General features: G+C 34.2%; 1 protein-coding gene across 1 annotated transcript in view; it reads right to left on the bottom strand.

Annotated features, from left to right (window-relative positions):
* Positions 1 to 8,017, bottom strand: part of LOC106869057 (LWamide neuropeptides-like) — a 103,647-nt gene that overhangs the window by 40,208 nt on the left and 55,422 nt on the right. The gene's annotated exons all lie outside the window — the stretch shown is intronic.

The raw sequence follows: 8,017 nt of genomic DNA, 5'->3' as shown, positions 1-8,017 counted from the left end.
TATATATATATATATATATATATATATATATATATATATATATATATGTGCACACATGTATGAGTTCTGTTGAGAATCTGTATGTGCCTTTGACAGCCAGCAATATTTTGTAAGGTGGAAACGTCAGTAAATATAAACGTAAATTTATGTCAATGTGTACATGCGTGTTTTCTGAGCTTGTGTTTGGGAAATTACTTTTGCGTATTTATTCAATATTCAAGTAGATGTGAAGTAGCCATTAAAATACATTACTCGCTGAGCGTGTAACGTTGTCAAAACAGACTTTCTCGCTTTATACAATCAATAATTGGTCGTTATTTTCAAGAGGATGTTGTAAATTACATTTTCTTAATTACTCAACTATGGCATCTGGATAAGCTTCTTTTTAATAGATAATAATATTTTCCCCTCTTGAAAACATTACTTCACAACGTAGAATACTCCAAAGAGAGTTTAAGTATCTGATACACTGGAATCAATCTAAAGATAAAATCATTGCATTTCATAATTACACTCCACTACATTGTAGAATACGCTAGAAAAACAAAGGTGGGGTGTATATCTTTCTAATATCTCACGGTGTTTACGCACATAGAACCTAGAACTATAAATGCTATATATTTATAGTTGAAACTGATAGAAAAACAAAAAACAAAGACAGTGTATGAACAACAAACAGGTGTATTAGTTTAACGATCGGGAAGGTGTAAAAATCTTTTACGTTTCGAGCCTATGCTCTTCAACAGAAAGGAACATGTGGAAATAAATAGAGACAGAATAAAAAAAAACTTTTGTAGCTATCTAGTCGTCAATCATGGCGGATGGCTGTGCACAGGTAGTTAGACTGGCTACATAAATTAGCCAACAAATTTTTAACCATATGATAATAATAATGATAATAATAATAATAATAATAATAATAATAATAATAATAATAATAATAATAATAATAATAACAATAACAATAATAATAATAATAATAATAATAATAATAATAATAATAATAATAATAATAATAATAATAATAATAATAATTGTTTCAAAATTTGCAACAAGGGCAGCAATTTTGGGGAAGGGGATGAGTCGGTTACATCGACTCCAGTGTTCAACTGGTATTCATTCCATCGACTCCGAATTGATGATGATGATGATGATGATGATGATGATGATGATAATAATAATAATGATAATAATAATAATAATAATAATAATAATAATGATTCATCATAAAGAACTGACCTAAATGGAGCGTAGATAGTGCATCTAAAGTCTGGAAACTTATTATAGATAAGGAAGTAGAAATTCATATCTGACCCATCATAGCACGACAGATATCTCGAAAATCTCATGAGACAATATCGATGATTGTTGTAAAATAATTAGTCATTTGTGAAAAGTATCTCTCCAAATTTTTCTACAGTGCTTCAGTGTAAAATGGCGATGGATGTATTGAAGTGTTTTAAACGAAGGATGATTAGAAAAAGTAGATTTTTAACACTTGGTCATACCGATGTACGGTACACGGAAGGGAGAAAGTGAGATGTTCCTACAGTAACAATATGTTTTACAACGAAGTCAAGCCACATAGTATCATATTTGAAAGTAATGCAGACAGAGCTATAGAAATACAGTTTTATTCCTCCACATACTGCCTACCTGCTTCTAAAGCAACACTTCTCTCCTAATTATTAACACATTTTCACATTTTCTCGTCCATATCTTCTCTCTATTTCTGTACCTTCAACTATAACCTCTCTACTACTTCTCTCCTTAATTTATGGACGTCAATCTTTTTGTAAAGTTTACGTCGCTAGGTGCATTTGCTTTTAAGACTTTAGAAAATTATGTCGCTACATCGCCGCACGAAGATAATCGCATATCAATATTCGTGCTTTTAGATACTATATTTGTTTTATGTTTAATCGAAATATTACCCCAATAATAGAGTTGTCTATATATTATGCCTTGCTATATCAACCATTTGTTAAATTATTTGAATCAACTCTAAAGATAGGACTTGCTTACATTTGTAAAACATACGTTTCCATATAAAGCATTCCTGACGCCAGCAACTCTATCCGCCGCTCCTGTTTGAAATATACTCGATTTTGGTCGTTCTTCTAGCCATCTATTCTACATCAGGATGACCTCAACCTGATTAAGAAGGTGAAATTTGAGAGTTCGATCTCTTTGAGCACTGCTTGGTGACTATGCACACACATGCACACCCACAAATATTCACATATATTCAAGCATGTGCGTGTGTGTGTATATATATATATATATATATATATATATATATATATATATGTTCTTTTACTCGTTTCAGCCACCTGACTGCGGCCATGCTGGGGCACCACCTCGCATACTTCATAACCCCTACATTCAACATAAACTGCTACACTTCTCCGCTCTGTCATCGTTAATCTGCCTTTTGATTGGCCACCCCTCAATAGGGCTTTTGCACCATAACTTTCATTCCATATAATGGCGATTGCCAGGCCCACAGATTCACCAAACAAAACGTCCGTTCCACAAAACTCTGTACTTATTTTTACAGCATACCACCGGCTTCTAATATTGACTATACCATCGCTTAACTCTTTTGCCACCCATCACACTTCAAACCTAGCTTTGATCAGGTAATTGTCTTCGACAGGTACAAAGTCTTCAGCCATCGCGCATTAAACCTCTTTGATCTCGAAAGTATGCAAACTCCCTCAATATCATTTAAGGTGAAATTGCCACATTCCCTCCATCTCCGACCGAAGATACCATTATCACCAAAGAAGCTGATAATTGGATCTTTGTCACTGTACCGTAAATTACCTTCCAACTTAACACCTATTCATGGTAGCCGTCGTAAGTTAAATAAACTCCTGCTTTTTCTGTCTTAGTACGTTGGCACGTCGGGCGAAATGCTTTGCGCTATTTCGTCTGTCTTTACGTTCTGAGTTCAAATTCCGACGAGGTCGACTTTGCCTTTCATCATTTCGGGGTCGATAAATTAAGTACCAGTTGCACACTGAGTTCGATCTAATCGACTGGCCCCCTCCACAAAAACTTCGGGCCTAGAGTAGAAAAGGATATTTAGTGTCCGTTAGAATTTTCATAACATAAGGCCTAATAGTTCATAGACCGCAGCATTCATCAACGATGAGAAAAAAAAAAAAACTAAGCTCACATTCCCTGTTTATACTAATAACAAGTATCGTGAACTTTCAAAGAGACGGTGAGTCAAGATGTGTTTTCATTTAAACTGACAGAGATATTTACTCATGATAAATAAACAATTGAGAAATATACTAAAGCATTCTTATATATCAATAACCATTTACTAATAGTTCAACAATTAAAGCCATATTTTAAGAGATGTGTGATAAATAACAGTTTAGAGAACTCATGCATTTGGTTAATGGGCAGTTAAATGTTTCAGTTATACAGTGTAACAGATGCAACAGTTCATCGATCACTTTGTAACGAAACCATTTCTATAATAGCAATTGTACACCATCGTTTGTATTACAGGATAACTAGAATATATGTATAAGCGTGCGTCTCCTGTGTGTATAACTAACTACAGCTGATAGAAATGATTTCTTCTTTTCAGTGCAAACAACAATGGAATTAGGAATCGGTATTCGATAGCAAAACAACTGTTTGATTATTTTTAAAAATCAAAGTCTATTCGGTATGGATAAAATGCAAGCGATACATGAAGATCGACTCCACCAGGAAAGTCTGTAGGGAAATGAACAGTTTGAAGAAGATAATCTCTGGCAAATATGAAAATATTATCAAAGTGTACATTGAAGGAAAATAACAAAATAATCATTTTTGAAGAGAGAACATGATTAGAATGTTATAATGAGACAGATTAGGATTTTGTAATAAGGTTAATAATAATAATTATTATTATAATAATGATGATGATCCTGAAAATGATGGTAATAATATTAATACTAATGTTATTCAGAAAAACAGAAGCAACAACGACAATACAGAGAATATGAGTACAAATTCATGCTTCGAATATATGTTCTATGGTTGAATAAACAACTTTATCCACAAGGTATTTTTGTTTCCGATTTTTAAATTTTATTCCAATAACTACGAGAGTGATCTCATAAATTTTACACACGCACACACACACACACACACACACACACGCACGAACACAAACACACACACACACACGCACGAACACAAACACACACACACACACACACGCACGAACACAAACACACACACACATATATGCTCACACGCACACATACACAGTGTGTGTGTGTGTGTGTGTGCACGCTCATGATCGTGGGTGTCTGCGTGTGCGTGTGTGTTTTGTCCTCATTCGATATGTACGTATATGTATGTTTGTGCATATATATATATATATATATATATATATATATATATAACACATATATACATGTTTATATATTATATGTATATACAACAAAAATTGCACCTGTTACACTGTATTTTAATTATAACATATAATATTTTCGTTTTGGTCGTATCGTTTCTAGAGAGAAATTAGACGAATGTCCTTTGGTCATATTACCTAGTGATGACACGCTGTGACTTAGACGGCTATATCTTAGGAGATCTCTTTATCGTTGTTATCTCAGAAATCATAACATCCAATATCTACTCACTGTACAAAGATAAATGCTTAGCAATTTCATACTTTCAAACATTAAGAAAGGATATAGTAGGGATGGGTTTAGAAATGGTTTAGTAGGAATATATGAGGAATTCTGGTCATGCATCATCTCCTTTGCTAAATATAAGATACCCAAATTACTGGATGTTGCTAGATTAGGCAACCAGCAAATCTTAGAAGTGCAAAAGACCTGAACAGATTCTACACATCTCTATAAATTATAAACGTCATCAGTAATAATTATTTATCTCCTTATATGAGTAGGCAGAAGAGTCTTTAGACAGGAACACCATTTACAGGCCGCCTATATTGAGGATATGGAAGAAGCGGTAAATATTACACTGACGGCGTAGACAGCAGTATAGGAAATCGATTTGGTATAACGCCCCCCCCCCCCATCCCCACCATATAACTTGAAAGTTACCGTTTAGAAACTACCAGTTTATAGTAATCAAAATTCCTAACCGTGCCATAACTAACGTAATACTTTCAAAAAGGTCAGGTATTCTCTCTAATCACTTCCCATTACAATTGAAAACATCCACTCACAGAGCTCTATAACAACAGCCAACTTAGCTTTCGAAATACTTCTAACTCCTAAGTTTAGCTTTTCCAGGATCCCAAGGTTATCATATCCTTAGCATCTGTCAAACCACTTCGTGGTATTATAAGAAATTATTGGCATTCACTCAGAACAAAATTAAAGGTATTTGTTGATTGCAACGTCACTCGTTGGGATCAAAGGCCGGTGAAAATGCAATATCTCTGCCCTCTTTCATCTAGAATTCTGATGAGATTATACTAACGACATCTAATTTTATGAAATGCAGTCAATAAAGGCATTGGTTAGCTCTATTGCAATAAAATCGATATATTTGTCTCCAGAAAATATTAAAATTTTCAGAGACACTCCTTCAGCAGAAACATGTGGTATGAGATAATTGTCGCCATTACATGAAGTTTATTCAACAAAACTTCTACTTATATGGCTAGACGATTTGTCTAGAACGTTACAACTCTTCCATAATAGATGTCTCGATCGTCCATAGCAGTCTTCATATTCGCAACGTAATATCCATTGTCTTCTGCAAGCTGATCGATTTATTCTCTTCCTGGTCAGCCAATAATTGCATGTCCACGCATGATTTCCAGAGAAAGGGAGCGATGGATATTTCATTCTTGTTTCTTCAGCATGATGGTCTAATCTTTCTGTGATTACGGAGGTGATGGCAGGAAGACTGCCATTAGTTCTTTTGTTGGGTGTTGCTATCAAGAAAGATTGAAACATGCACGTGTATGTACCTTCAAGCTTCTATTCACATCTCTCGCTCCGTATCCATGCTGAAGAACCGTTCAGAAGGACTGAATCAACAATAGCGTTGAAAGGATCACTCTTAATATCGTCAGGAATAGAGGGCATCCTTATAATCCTGAATCTACCTGACTTAATGATGCCCTAAACCTTCAGGGACAACACACCTGTCATACATTTATAGTCCGTAGGTATAAACATCATCGCAGAGCAGTTCCATTTGATAATTATCCGCTTTGACTTTGCTATCGCCTTTTATGTCACAGCATTGCTGTTATTTTCAACTTGTAACAATTTTTCGGCTTCGAATTAGTCGACAGCTAAATATTCCAAGAAATTCGCGGCATTTTGTCCAATCTAGAAATGACATCTATTGTATGAGTGATTTTCCATTTTATGAATTTTAGTTAAACGATTAAAGTGGTTTGGGTGGAAAGGAAGCAGAAAATCAAGTTGCAATACATTGTTATTTTGTGTCATACCCCAGCAGGTTTTAAACTTAAAGGAGCTCTCATATAGCAGTGCCTCAAACACAAGAAGCACCGGGTTAAATACTAAAGTATTTCTGAGGAAAATATTTACACAGAAGATTGATTCATTTCCCTGTGGAATATATTCGAGATATTTCAGCTTAATATATGTATAACAAATTGGTTGACCACAGATCGTTTGTTTCGCCAAAACTTGTCCTAGTTTGAGCAAAACTCTGATCGGAGATATTCTAGTTATGACGCTTAAGTCTCTTTACGAATTTCAAAAATAATTATATAATGTATCCTTGCTTAAAATACAGGGCATGATATGGAGAGGCTATATTTCGCTATAATTTCTGGGAATTTGTGAGATAACGAAACTTATTCATTACCTCGAACGGTTTTGCAGCGAATGAAAAGCTGTAATGGTTGTATAAACTTAGTCAGATGTTTACTTCATAAACGCCATCACCAGCGTATATTGAGCTCCCATCAACGTTTGTCAGTTTAACTGATAACTCTGTAGCAAATGAGTGCTACACAATGTCATTGAACTAATTTATTAAGACTTCTACAAATTACAGTTATCATAAGAAATAGCTAAACACTAAATGTAATTTATCGATTTATTGTAGATTATAAGTTGTGAAATAAAATGACAATTAATAAGATACCATGATTAAAATCTCTGGGCAGGAGAGATTATAACTTTAATGTACGAAGTACGTTCCATACTAGTTGTCGAATTGTATAAGGTGTTTCTCATGTTTTCAATATCATAGAATATCTACAAAGTAAATGTATAAATGGTTTCGATTCGCTCGATAAACCCAATAAATTCGTCACTATCTTATCGATCGATTTGCTGAAAAATGCCTCATATAACACTCAAGTCTGTTTTCAAAAAGGCCAGTACATATTTTCCAATTTATACAACAAAGAAAGGTTACGTTTAGAACATCCTCCATTTTTAGAACTCGATGAGAACTGATTTGAAGCTAAGCGATAATAAAAACCCACTATCTATGTGTCATTAATTCTGCGCGATGTCAGTTGAGTTCGACCTATCGACCTCCGCTAGTATCTCTGATGGTCTCCGAACGCATCACTGGTGCGGAAGGAATGTCAATAATTTGGTTGGGTGTGTTATTCAGAAAGGGGCGTGAGTGACTTATTAATAAAACATTCAATAAAGTTTTAAAATAAATTCTATTGTCTCTCTAAGTCTCTCTATCTGCCAGTTTGTCTTCATATATATATATATATATATATATATATATATATATATATATATGACAGATTTTTTTTAACACCAATTGCCGAAAGGGAAAATTCGTCTCAACGTAAACAACAGTCGATACGGCCATTGCACAGGTCAAATATGCTGAAAATATATTCAAATGTTTGCTGGAAATACCGCTTTCTTGTACCTACAGCAGTGTTCGTGTTTCAGTTGGGAGTGGTATCTATCTATCTATCTATCTATCTATCTATCTATCTATCTATCTATCTATCTATCTATCTATCTATCTATTTATCTATCTATCTATCTATCTATCTATCTAT

The sequence above is a fragment of the Octopus bimaculoides genome, chromosome 5 (assembly GCF_001194135.2).
Source record: "Octopus bimaculoides isolate UCB-OBI-ISO-001 chromosome 5, ASM119413v2, whole genome shotgun sequence".
In the NCBI taxonomy this organism is placed as follows: Eukaryota; Metazoa; Mollusca; class Cephalopoda; order Octopoda; family Octopodidae; genus Octopus; species Octopus bimaculoides.
Note: the sequence above shows the minus strand (reverse complement) of the source record. Positions and strands in the feature narration are given on the sequence as shown.